The 14375-nt window shown below is 41.0% G+C and overlaps 1 non-coding gene across 1 annotated transcript; it reads left to right on the top strand.

The window, feature by feature from the left end:
• The first annotated feature begins 12293 nt into the window (after positions 1-12293).
• LOC135148163 (small nucleolar RNA R71) lies at positions 12294-12400 on the top strand. Its single transcript, XR_010286055.1, has one exon. It is a non-coding gene; the product is annotated as a small nucleolar RNA R71 (small nucleolar RNA).
• The last annotated feature ends 1975 nt before the right edge of the window (positions 12401-14375 follow it).

Here is a 14375-nt window from a genome sequence, read left to right as displayed (position 1 = left end):
GGAAATTGGTGCCGAATAAACTCAACAAACTTTTCAAACTGCCCAGAAAGAGAAAATCAAAATCCAGGGGTGTAGGTCTTAAACAGATCGGGATAAATATCAAGTTGGTGACTCGTTTCGTCCAAATGTATCAATTGAGTGACTGATTTCCAAACTGACTCAAATTAGACACTCATTAGAAAAATTTGTATCAAAAATATTATTCTATCGTTAGTCGAAATTTTGAAAATATTATATATTGAGTTTCACACATTTTTTATGAATAGTATTACATCCAAATGAAAGATTCCGAGTCCTACTATTTTTGCTAATATTTTTAGATTTTTAAAATTTTATCAACTATTTATTTTTAATTTTTTGATTGTTTTATTTGATTTAAATAAAAATAAATAGGAGATAAATTTTTAAAAATCTAAAAATATTATCTAAAATACTAGAACTCGGAATCTTTCATTTAGATGTAATATCATTCATAAAAAATGTGCGAAACTCAATATATAGTACTTTCAAAATTTCGACTAACAATAGAGTGATATTTTTGATACAAATTTTTCTAATGAGTAGCTCATTTGAGTCAATTTAGGAATCAGTCACTCAATTGATACATTTGGACGAAACGAGTCACCAACTTGATATTTATCCCTAAACAGATCTCACATGTTTGCCTAAACAATTCTTTAACGGAGGAAGAGTCAATCTATGAAACAGGTGTTCTTATGGGCTTAATTCCATTTAACACAAAAGAGAAATCGCTAGAGCAGATTCCTCTGCAACTGAAGGATTAATTCCTTCATTCTCTCTTATCTTTTCGGTTTTTATGAATACACAAAAATTTGTAAGCTGGAATATCAGGGGAGCTTTGGGCAGTGGAAAAAGATATCTGATTCGCAATTTGATCAATAGAGAACATCCTACAATGTGCTGTCTGCAAGATACAAAATGTCTTACCTGGTCCCTTAGAGAAATCTCTTCTTTAGGTTTTGGCAGCAGAGTTGGGTGGCGACATGTACCGGCTAAGGGCTTTTCAGGAGGTCTTCTTACTTTTTGGAACTCCGACTGTTTTGAGATACAATCGCACTCCTACTCTGATAACTGGCTACTTATCCAGGGTTCCTGCCGGGTCGACAACTCATCCATTGCATGTTTCAATGTGTATGCGCCACAACATAGTGTCGCTAAACAAAACCTCTGGGCTCACTTGCTACAGACAATTAAAGACCTTCAGGTTTCCTTTATCTTGCTTCTAGGAGACTTTAATGCAGTTTGTTGTATTTCGGAGAAAGTAAACTGCAACTTTAATAAGACGGAGGCAAAATTTTTCAATTATTTCATTACACGCTCTTCTCTGCTTGAGTTGCCGTTGTCCAATGCTAGTTTTAATTGGTTCGGGCCAGGTGGGAAAAAAGTCGCTTTGACAGAGCCTTTTTGTCATCCGAATTGAATATAGATATGGATTGGGCCCTGTTTGCGTTGCATCATCGATCTTCTGATCATTCCCCATCTGCCTTAAACCGACTTCCTCAAACTGGGGTCCCAAGCCATTCAAGTTTTACAACGTTTGGCTTGAAAATGACAACCTGGTTCTAAGGCTTAGACACATCTGGGACTCTTGTCGTTCTCCCAACATTCATGCAAAATTTCGGGAAATTCGAAATCACACGAGGCAGTGGTGCAAAACAGATTTTGGTAGCATTGATAAAAGAATTAGGGAGGCTGAGAAGGAGCAATCGGAGAAGGATCAGGGTGATAGTGTGGGAACAATCGGACCTTGGCCCTGCGTTTTATGATACTAATTAAAAGTTCGAACATAATATTAACCTTAATCGCTACGGCGCAAGCGATTCAAATCCACGTCTTTTACTGTATTCCCTGATTTTCCTTGGACGAAGTGTGGCCTTCGATCTCCCAAGGTGTGCCTCTCCTTAAAGCTCCGAAAACCCAACACCCTAGCTGTCTCCTTGAGAAAAACGTCTGCCTCTCTCAAACTCTAGGATGAATTCGTTTTGGTGTGTCTTTCAGCTTTAGGAGAACGAGAATATATATAGGCTACAGTAGGGATCATGGACCATTAGGTCAGGCCTTCTAATGACATTCCGGGCCAGGCCCAATGTCATTAAATATTAATTCAATCCACTAAAGAATTAATATGTGCACTACCTTTCCTAATTCCGTAAATTAATTTGTTAGGCCGAATTAACTCACTATATGAATTAATATAGTGAACACAATCAATAAAAAAATACTCAAACAAGAGAATTATCAAAGTAAACTCTTATTCACAAAACTCAATAGGTTACAAAAACTCTCTTAGTGATTTATAACTTATCACTAAGAGCTGCCGGGTTATAAGAATAATATGCTCGATGTTCTAACTCATGTAGAGTAAACCCTAATCTGTGTTTATATACACAGTTACATGATATCTACTGATTGATTTATAATTATCTGCTTCCTAAAATAATCTAATCAGTAGCTATCCTTCTGCTCTCCTGATCTGCACAATCTTTTTTGATCTTTATCTTCCTTATTTATCCAGATCTGCTCCTGAAAATCAGCCGCCTGCAAACTCTGATCTTTGCTAAACTCTGATCCTGCTTGCAGTCGTCAAACTCTGATTTGTAGTTAAACTCTGATATTTGCTTCTGCATACTAAACAAGTTAGATACCTGTGACATCATCAAATATGTAACAATCTCCCCAACTTGTACATTAGATAGAATGAACAAGTTATATATATATATATATATATATATATAAACTGATGATGTCAAAAACTATCAAGGACAAATGCATGAAATAATTAATTTACAGAACTAATTACAACTTACGGAACCAGCAGAACTACTTATCAAATCAACCTATATCCATAGCTTTCTCTGACAAACTGGTTGATCAGATTTTCTTCCTTCAGCTTTAAGGTCTGTATCATCTGGGCTTTGACATTTCTGAGTTCTTCAGTATCATCCCCAGTCTGATAGATAGCTGCTCTCAAGGCATTTACCTTGCTTCTTGCCATAGCATCTCCCAGCTGAATTACCCTTGGTCTGTCTGCATCATTATTATAACCCAAGATTCTGGTGTTTGCAATAGTCTCCATCACAGAGCTATTCTTTTCCATAAAGATTTAAGAACCATCATCTTGAGCTATTTTTGGAGTATATTCTTCATCAGACTTTATCCCATAGAATCTTCTCTTCTCATTTATAGTCCTCTTCATCAGATCAGACCATCTCTGAGTGGCTTCATTCTTTACTTCTAGCATGTAATGAAAGTGTTCAAGCTCCCTCAGAGATTTCAGCAATAGATCAGCTTCTGAGATTCTGTAAACTCTGCCAGACTCCAGAAATATGGCAATCTTCTCTTTGTCTCCTGTACCATCATGAGTGTCCATGAGAATCTGCACTGATTCTACTTTGTCTAAGTCCCTCTGAGTAACAGCTTCTCCCACCTTCTCAGTCAGAGGATATGGATCTCTGAAGGTGGTTGCTGAGCTTGTTTGTATCTTCTCCTTCCAGTGCCCTAGACCAGTAGTATCATAAGCTTCCTTTCCTCTGGTTCCATGAGTTCTGATCCTGGTAAGCATTGAGCTTTCCTTGTACAGACTTGTACCAAGGCTTCCAAAGAGACTTTTCTTTTTCTGGTCCTGAGGTTTCCCAGATTTTGTCTTCAGCCATGAGGCCTTAGCTTCTTCAGTCTCAGGCTTTTCTTCTGTTGCTGGAACTTTAACTTGATCACTGTCAGAGGTTAAAGTTATATCAGAGATTGGCTTGGCTTCATCCTTTCTTCTTCTGGTCAATCCAGCTTCTTCCTCTTCTGTTTGATCAGATACATCAGTGATTATGTTTGCATTCTTGCTTAGCTTTATCATCCTCTGAGAAGGATTCTCTGATGCTATCTTGACAATAGATTTCTTTATCACAGAAGGAACTCCATCAACAGGTTTCTTTCCTTTGTCCTTTGAATCAGTCTCAGGTTGAGTTTGAGACCTGGTTCTTGGTCTGTTGATATCAGTATAGTTCACTTCACTGATCACTATCCCTTTTTGCTTTGGTCTTTTCTGCTTCTGTGAGGGATCAGTGATTTGTTTCTGCTCATCAGACTTTGTCTCGCTGATCTTCATCTTCTCAGCAGCTAGTCTTTCTTCCTCAAGTCTGATAGCTTTTATATCCACTCCTGGATTTTCCTTTTCAAATATCTTCCTTGCTACAGCTTCATCAATAGATTGCAGAGAAGGAGATTTGTAGAACAAGGTGGTTTCTTCACCTCTGAACTTCAGAGTTTGACAGAACTTCTGAGACTCAGGATCTCCCGCTTCAATCAACTTATCTGATTCAGAAATCAGATCTTCTTTCTTCTTTTCAACCTCAGAGTTCACAACAGCAAATTCTTTAGAGATAAGATCAGAAACCCAGACTGCTTCATTTATGCTCTGAACTTGAGACATAACAGTCATTTCCATAGACTTGTGCTCTTGTTGAGATTCTCTGGGTCTCTCATAGTTTGCACCCTTATTACTTCTTTCTTTGACCTGTACCAACTGCTTGATGGATTTTTCATCAGTAGCAGTTTCAGCAGCTTCCTTATTTCCTTCTTCATCATCATCTGACTTTTTCTTCATTAATGGCTGGTCATCTTTGCATTTGTCTTTAAGCACTTTCTCCCCCTTTTTGACATTATCAGAGGTAAGAGCTTGAACCAGCAGAGCTATAGAGGAGCTCAAGTCAGCCAGAGTATGTTGCATTGACTTTTGAGTAGCCTCAATAGAGGCAAGTCTGTCATCCACAGAGGGAGGTGTAGCTCTGCACATCCTCTGGAAGTATGTTAAGTGACAGACTTTTCTCTGTGCAGGCATGGAAGGTAGAAGTGGAGAACTTGGAACTGGAGTAGGAGTCTTGAAGGGAGAAGATTCTCTGACTGGTGACAGTGCTTGAACTGGAGAATCAACCCGTACTGGTGTAGTATCTCTGACTGGATCAGAGATTGAGACTGGAATATCAGAAGTCTGAACAGGAATGGAAGTGACTTCTGTTGCATCATCATCATCATTATCATCAACAAAGATACTCATAGTATGAGATGCCAGAGCTTCTGTAGCTGCATCAGAATTTGCAGCTGTAGGAATCTCCTGAACAGGAGCTGCAACATTAGCCTCAGATTGAATCGAAGAGTCTTGAATCATTTTCAACAGAACCTCTGTTTGAGCATCTTCTGATTGACCTTGAACATCGGGATTTGTGTCTGACACATGAATATCAGCTGCAGTAGTGTCAAGAGGCATTGCAGAGAGAGGTTCAACCATTACTGGATCTGCAATTTGTGGTTGATCAGAGAATAAGATCAAGGCCTGGTTAGGATCTTCTGACTGAGGTGGCTCAACAGTCAGATCAGTTATGTTTGTAGGCTTGACCTTCTTTCTCTGTTTCTTAGCTGGTGGGGGAAGTTGAGGTGTGTTCGCACAAAATCACGCAAGTGTACGTGGTCACAAGTAATATAGAATATTATTCAAGTTCGTACCCACAGAGACTGGTGTATTCAGAAATATGCACTTATGCACCAATGTATGATTATTATTCAATGCTTGGACAAGTATCAAATTGGGTTTTGGTTTTCTACTTAACTAATCCTATTTGAATTATGAAACTAAAAATTATCAACTAAGAGAATACGATTTACTAATGAGAATAAAACATGGGATTCTAGCTTCATTAACAACTTCATTCAGAGCTCTACCTTTATTCAATTGTAATGGTTGATAACTAATCAGATAACACGAGACTGATACACGCTAACTGTCGTTATACGTGCACCATACTGCTACACATCCACAATTAAGATAGAAGGTAAACAGACACCAATTATGCTTAGACCCTATATGTCTATAGAATTTGAAAACATAACGGTTGAAGAGCAAGTTATCTATCAAGATTACATAGGGCGATGCAAGATGGTTAAAATCACATCACAAGTCATGTTATCGAACACGAAACCTATGCTCGCATGGCAAGTTCTAAATCAATATATTCACTGTCGCTTCAATAAAGATTAACAAGCAATCTTAGATGTTAGCTACGCATCCAAGACGAATAAGCACAACCAATACGAGGAAATCAAACCATCACATATGAACAAGACAAATTAACTACTAAAATTCATCGATAAATCCGCTAAAATCCCATGACAATGATTAGTTCATAATCGAACTTCTCATCATCATGGGTTCGAATGTAAACATGGTACTGAATAGGAAAAACAAAGTCAAAAGAGTAAAACAAGAGTTTCGAAACAAATCCGAATGAGCATCCAAAAGTATCGCCTAATTGGAAGAAGACAAAAGAAAACTATGAATCTAGATCTTCTCCGTAGCCGTCACGTGCTCCTTAGAATGTTTCTAGGTTGTCTTTTAAGTTCCCCAAGTCCTCCTTTAAGTTTCCCAGCAAACGGGCCTTTAAACGGATCAAAAACGGGCAAATCGGGCCAAAATTCCCGCTCAGGTCGTGGGGCGGCCGCGCCAGAGTTGGGGCGGGCGCGCCAACGGGGCGGCCGCGCCAAAATTGGGGCGGGCGCGCCAAATCAGCAGCCCTGACACCCAACCTTGTCACGTCCATAACTTTCTCCTCGTGCATCCGATTGCTTCGCCGTTTTTTTCCAATTAAAGCTATGATTCCCCTCTTCATTCTCCTTCCAAGAAACCTACACAACACCACACTAAAACATATCAAAAATATCAAAAGCTTGAGGCCATTCCATCAATTTAAGCCAAAACGAAGGCTTCCAAGTGGATATAAAATCCACTTATCACACCCCCAAACTTAAACCGATGCTTGTCCTCAAGCATAGACACACACAACTACTACTAATGCAATGCATGAATGCAACTAAATGCCTACATCTAATCAAATCATGAAGTGTAATCCGTGTTAACATATAATCCTCAGAATATGCAACATTCTCGGCTTTCATCTTTTTCACATATTAGCCATGTACTCTTCCACTACAAGTGCGAAGTGCATCGTGTGTGCTAGCATGCTCTCTAGTGAAACAAAACAAAGACTATCAAACTTCAACAAAGTCCTCACTATGAGCCGTTAATCAGAATAAGGTTTAAACACTTCTTTACTAAAGAGTCAACTACAATTTAGGGTCATCAAAGAATTCCTATGCCTCTCCTATTTTTTTTCTCTATTTCTTTTTTTTCTCTTTTTTTTTTCTTGCTAAGTCTATAGTTAGGACGCTTCTCAGTGTAAATGAGTCACGACCCCCATTCGACTTCGCTTATTCTTTTTTTCTTTTTTTTTTCTTTTTTTTTTTCATCAAGTAATTCTCCAGTAATCAAGGGCTGTGAAAAGTCACCAAGAATTTGCTTATTCTAATACATTTGCACTTAATACCAGCACAAGTACATGGATCGTCCCTTTCACATGACATTGCATTCTACCCATTGATCTCAAAGGAGTACTGATAAATAAATTTTTTTTTTTTTTTTTAGAAAGGCATATTCATCCCTTAACTCCCCCAAACTTAAGATTTACAAACTCTAAGTTCAAAAAGGGAATACTCCAAACTCTACGCCCGACTCAACGCAAGGACTCAAGAAACAAGTTAGTCTAAGTCTTATCTCTAGAGCATAAGTGTAATTACAATTTTCACACAAGCAATTTCCAAATAACAAGGCATCACAAATGAGCAAGACTACTAGCCAAGAAATTATGCACATAACTCATCATAGGACATCAACTTGGGAAACAACTTCAAGATTCATGCAAATGCAACTATATGAAACTACTAACACCTACTAACACAAGCATATATATATATAAACAAAACTAACTAATATTTAACAATATGAAAGAATATGCTAAACTATATGCAACATGCAACCTATATGAACACACACATCACTACTAGTCCTTAGATTACCACCCCCAAACTTAAAATATTCAATGTCCTCATTGAAGGTGATAAAAAGGATCGAATGTACCTAGAAGGAGCCCGAACCATCACTCTCCTCACCCTCATCAGGTGAAGAGTCAGCTGGAGGATAAACCATATCAGCACCGAACACAGGCCACTCCACGTCTACGCCCGTAGCACGAAAAGCAGTCCCTAAAGCCTGTGTCAAATCCCTCGCAAACCGACTATGCATATCGTGCATCGTATCCATCCGCCTAGTGAGCCTCCTGTACTGAGAATCACTGAACCCACTGCCTCCAATCCCCGAGTGCTCCCCTGTCTGAGACGGCCCAGCTCTAGCTCGATCTGGTGTAGCCTGAGCTCGATCCGGCGACGCTGGAGGTGGTGCCCTGGCACGTCCCCCCCTGGAATCTCTATAACCCATCCCCATAGGGTGGGGTATGCCACCATCCCACTCGGGTAATCGCTCAATAATAGCATGATCAATGGGAGCACTCGGCATCTGCAACTGCTCCTCAGCCGACCAACTCACACCCACCGCCACACACAACCTAGTCACTATTGTGGCATGAGGAATGGCCACACCAGTACGATGCCTCAGGAATCTCATAATGTTCTGATGGATAACATAAGCAACATCCACATACTCTCCACTCAGAATGCCGTACAACAATATAGCACGGTCAACCGTGACGTCGTGTGGGTGACCCGAGGGCATGATACTAGAACAAATAAACAGGTTCCAAGCTCGGGCATACCTGTTCATTGCAGATGTAGGGAACGAGACGCGCACATTAGTGGTTGGATTGCGCTTCCACACCGTACCCGGAACACACAATTCATTGACAATCTTATCCAAGTCCACGTTCCTCTTATCTTTGCGTACCCAATCCTCCTCCGTTTCTTGCATCTCTTGACCCCCAATGAGCTTTTGGATGGCTTCCAAAGTGTAATCCACGGTCAAACCCCGAACAATTGCCAACCCATTCTTTTCCATCCGAGCATTAGCATAAAATTCTCGGACAATGCTCAACGGCACCGCTTCCGGTGCCTTACACAACGACTCCCACCCCCTAGCTTGAATCATCAACAACAACCCACCATCACCCGATGAAGGCAAGAAACCCCTCTCTTTAGTAATTGACTTACCCATAAGCCGAATAAACTCTTCTTGCGCTTCCGGGGTTGTAAACTTGTTAACCGAAGCACCCGTTGATTGTGCTTGCAAACTACTACTCCCGGATCTCCTAGCTCTTTTGGGTGCCATGGATTTGAAGATGTATGTGATGATAGGTTGTAGTGGAGATATTTAGTGAAAAGATATGAGATTTGGTGGAGATGGGTGTGTGTATAGTTGTATGTATATGTATGTATAGTTGGGGTTGGAGAAGATGAAGTGGGTTTGTGTTTGGGAGGAATTTGGGTGTTGAATTAGGGCTAGAAAAGGAGTTTAAAGGGCTGGGAATTAAGGGGGAGGAGCTGGGTTTGTTAAAACAAGCAAGAAAAACAAAGAAATTTTTTTTTTTTTTATATAAGGGACTGCCGAACTCGCGCGGGCGCCCCGTCCCGGCGCGGCCGCCCCGCTCGCGCGGGCGCGCCAGCCGTGGCGCGGGGGCCGCGGAGTGGCAGTGACTTTGTGGAGCTTTCGCGCGGGCGCCCCGTCCCGGGGCGGCCGCCCCGCTCGCGCGGGCGCGCCAGCCTTGGCGCGGGGGCCCCGGCGCGGCAGTGGTTTTTCGAATTTTTTTTTTTTTTTCAGAAGAAAAACAGGATTTGCTTGAAAAAGCGTGGGTTGCCTCCCACGAAGCGCTTGTTTAACGTCCTTAGCTTGACGTGAAACTCCAAGGATTAGACAATAGAGAGGATAGTGCTTACCGACTCGCGATTCACCGGTCCTCCGAAATATGGCTTCACTCTTTGTCCATTCACTTTAAATGATTCCTCTGGTGTTGTTTCATAAATTTCTATAGCACCATATGAAAACACCTTCTTTACTGTGAAAGGACCTGACCATCTAGATTTCAACTTCCCAGGAAATAGTCTGAGACGAGAATTAAAAAGCAACACTTGTTGGCCAATGAAAAACTCCTTTTGCACCAACTTCCTATCATGCCATCTCTTGACTTTTTCCTTGTAAAGCTTGTTGTTCTCTCCTTTCTTAGGCACACATTGAACAGGGCTCACCCAAGAACTATCCGAGATTGGATAAATAATGTCGGCATCAAGCCACTTAAGAATCTCCTTCTTCACCACTTCTTTCATTATTGGGTTGAGTCTTCTTTGATGCTCAACAGTGGGTTTACTACCCTCCTCGATCAGAATTTTATGTTGACAATAAGAAGGGCTGATTCCCTTGATATCTGCAATTGTCCATCCAATGGCTGATTTCAACTCCCTAAGAATTCTCAAAAGCTTTTCTTCCTCGATACCTGAAAGGTTAGATGCAATAATTACAGGTAATGTAGAAGATTCACCAAGAAAGGCATACCTTAGGTGTTCGGGAAGTTGCTTGAGCTCAAGTTTAGGAGCTTCAACAATAGAGGGTTTCAGTCGTTCATGATAATCCTTCAATTCCGATAACCCAAGAGATTCGATTGGAGGTTCCATCCTTCTTCTCCAAGGAGAAGCATTCAAGTATTGAAGGTGTTCTTCTTCCTCTTCACCACCGAATTCTGAGTCACCTGATAGAACCCTTTCCAAGATGTCAGTTTTCAGCCTGTTATCAATTTCCGAATGAGCTGCAGCTTCGAGCATATCCACTTTAAAGCATTCCTCCTCATCTGATGGAAGTTTTATGGCATTGAACACGTTGAAAGTGACCATCTGATCTTGAACTCTCATTGTGAGTTCACCCTTTTGCACATCAATCAAAGTCCGCCCTGTCGCAAGGAATGGTCTCCCCAAGATGATGGGAATCTTCTTATCTTCCTCAAAGTCGAGAATGACAAAATCAGCAGGGAAGATTAGCTTATCTACCTTTACCAACACATTTTCAACTATCCCCCTTGGGTATGTAATCGAACGATCAGCCAGTTGCAAAGACATATTAGTAGGTTTCAACTCCGGAAGACCAAGTTGCAAGAAAATAGACAAGGGCATCAGATTAATGCTAGCTCCCAAATCACACAAACACTTGTCGAATGACAATTGCCCAATAGTACACGGGATTGTGAAACTTCCCGGATCTTTCAGCTTCGGGGGCAATTTCTGTTGCAATACAGCACTACACTCCTCGGTCAAAGCCACAGTCTCCAATTCCTCGAGTTTGAGTTTTCGAGATAGAATACCTTTCATGAATTTAGCATAACTCGGCATTTGTTCTAGAGCCTCCGCAAAAGGTATGTTGATTTGTAGTTTCTTGAAGACCTCTAGAAATTTGGCGAATTGTTTGTCGAGCTTATGCTTTTGAAGTCTCTTCGGAAAAGGTGGAGGTGGATATACTTGCTTGACCCCAGTATCAGTTTTCGGGCTAGACTTTTCGGCTGAATCCTTGCTTGCTTCCTCGTTGACTTTATTCTTGTCAGCCTCAACAACAGTTTTTCCACTCTCAGACTCAGATGAGAGTACGGGTGTTTCAACCTGTTGATCACTCTCTTCCTTGTTTCGCTCTGTTGCTGATTCTTTATCCTTTGTAACCTTTCCGGACCTCAAGGTGACAACCTGTACCTGTTCCTTCACTTCCTTCCTGCCCGGATTGCCCTCAGTATCACTAGGAAGAGTTCCTTGTGGTCTATTAATCAACGCATTAGCAATTTGCCCAATCTGATTCTCCAAAGTCTTGATTGACACCGATTGGCTTTTTACCATTAGTCTTAATTCTTCCAATTCTGATCTTTCATTGGAAGACTGTCCAGCCACCCCATGATTTTGTTGCTGGAATCCGGGTGGATGGAATTGCTGCCTCGGTGCAAACTGTTGTTGAAAACCAGAGGGGTTAAAAGGTCTAGATCCTTGCTGCTGAAACTGTTGCTGTTGTTGTGGCATGTAATTCTGATTATTGCTCCAGCTGAAATTCGGATGATTCCGATTATTAGGATGATAAGTGGCCGGAGCTGGCTGTTGTGACCTCTGAAAGTTGCTCACAAACTGAGCGGATTCGCTCGAAATAGCACACTGATCCGAAGAATGTGCTCCAGCACAGAGCTCGCAGACTGAAGGTGGCTGCTGATTTCCTAGATTTGCCAAAGAATCCACCTTCATAGTAAGAGCCTTAAGCTGAGCAGCTATGGCTGAAGTAGCATCAACATCCAGAATACCAGCTACCTTGCCCTGATGAAGACGCTGAGTAGGATTCTGATATTCATTCGCGGCCATCATCTCGATCAACTCATAAGCCTCATCATAGCTCTTAGCCCATAAAACAATTTATCACCATCCAGTCAGGCATCCCATGATGTGGGCACTTTCGAAGCATCTCCTTGTAGCGTTCCCAAGCTTCACATAAAGTTTCACCATACAACTGAGAGAATTGAGTGATAGCATTCCTGATTGCAGCGGTTTTAGCCATAGGGAAGAACTTAGTAAGAAATTTCTGAGCCAGATCCTCCCATGTCGTAATAGATCCTGCAGGAAGAGAATGCAACCATCCTTTAGCTTTATCCCTCAGAGAAAATGGGAACAACCTCAATCTGATGGCATCGTCCGTAACACCATTGAACTTGAAAGTGTCGCAGATCTCAATGAAGTCCCGAATATGAGTATTAGGATCCTCAGTCGGAGAACCCCCAAACTGCACTAAGTTCTGTACCATCTGAATAGTGCTCGGTTTGATCTCGAAAGTGTTGGCCTGAATTGCTGGCCTGACAATGCTCGATCGAATGTCATTGATTTTAGGTTCAGAGAAAGCCTTCAGAGCCTTAGGAATATTCACAGCTGGTGGTTGATCAACCATCGTATCAATCTCTATTGTTTCTTCCTTAATTAATGCTTCCTTACGAGCCTGAGAACGTGTTCGCATACACGTTACTCAAGTACCTGAAACACACACAACGAACTAAAGTGAGAAAAGAATCCAAGTCACTGAACTTTAACGACCACTAATGACAAGCACATAAACTAAAATATAACACAGAGTCCCCGGCAGCGGCGCCAAAAACTTGTTCGCACAAAATCACGCAAGTGTACGTGGTCACAAGTAATATAGAATATTATTCAAGTTCGTACCCACAGAGACTGGTGTATTCAGAAATATGCACTTATGCACCAATGTATGATTATTATTCAATGCTTGGACAAGTATCAAATTGGGTTTTGGTTTTCTACTTAACTAATCCTATTTGAATTATGAAACTAAGAATTATCAACTAAGAGAATACGATTTACTAATGAGAATAAAACATGGGATTCTAGCTTCATTAACAACTTCATTCAGAGCTCTACCTTTATTCAATTGTAATGGTTGATAACTAATCAGATAACACGAGACTGATACACGCTAACTGTCGTTATACTTGCACCATACTGCTACACATCCACAATTAAGATAGAAGGTAAACAGACACCAATTATGCTTAGACCCTATATGTCTATAGAATTTGAAAACATAACGGTTGAAGAGCAAGATCTATCAAGATTACATAGGGCGATGCAAGATGGTTAAAATCACATCACAAGTCATGTTATCGAACACGAAACCTATGCTCGCATGGCAAGTTCTAAATCAATATATTCACTGTCGCTTCAATAAAGATTAACAAGCAATCTTAGATGTTAGCTACGCATCCAAGACGAATAAGCACAACCAATACGAGGAAATCAAACCATCACATATGAACAAGACAAATTAACTACTAAAATTCATCGATAAATCCGCTAAAATCCCATGACAATGATTAGTTCATAATCGAACTTCTCATCATCATGGGTTCGAATGTAAACATGGTACTGAATAGGAAAAACAAAGTCAAAAGAGTAAAACAAGAGTTTCGAAACAAATCCGAATGAGCATCCAAAAGTATCGCCTAATTGGAAGAAGACAAAAGAAAACTATGAATCTAGATCTTCTCCGTAGCCGTCACTGCTCCTTAGAATGTTTCTAGGTTGTCTTTTAAGTTCCCCAAGTCCTCCTTTAAGTTTCCCAGCAAACGGGCCTTTAAACGGATCAAAAACGGGCAAATCGGGCCAAAATTCCCGCTCAGGTCGTGGGGCGGCCGCGCCAGAGTTGGGGCGGGCGCGCCAACGGGGCGGCCGCGCCAAAATTGGGGCGGGCGCGCCAAATCAGCAGCCCTGACACCCAACCTTGTCACGTCCATAACATTCTCCTCGTGCATCCGATTGCTTCGCCGTTTTTTTTCAATTAAAGCTATGATTCCCCTCTTCGTTCTCCTTCCAAGAAACCTACACAACACCACACTAAAACATATCAAAAATATCAAAAGCTTGAGGCCATTCCATCAATTTAAGCCAAAACGAAGGCTTCCAAGTGGATATAAAATCCACTTATCAAGGTGCTTCATCAGAATCAGAGT

Source organism: Daucus carota, chromosome 7 (assembly GCF_001625215.2).
Source record: "Daucus carota subsp. sativus chromosome 7, DH1 v3.0, whole genome shotgun sequence".
Classification (NCBI taxonomy): domain Eukaryota; kingdom Viridiplantae; phylum Streptophyta; class Magnoliopsida; order Apiales; family Apiaceae; genus Daucus; species Daucus carota.
The sequence above is the reverse complement of the archived record's forward strand: the minus strand, read 5'-3'. Positions and strand labels throughout refer to the sequence as shown.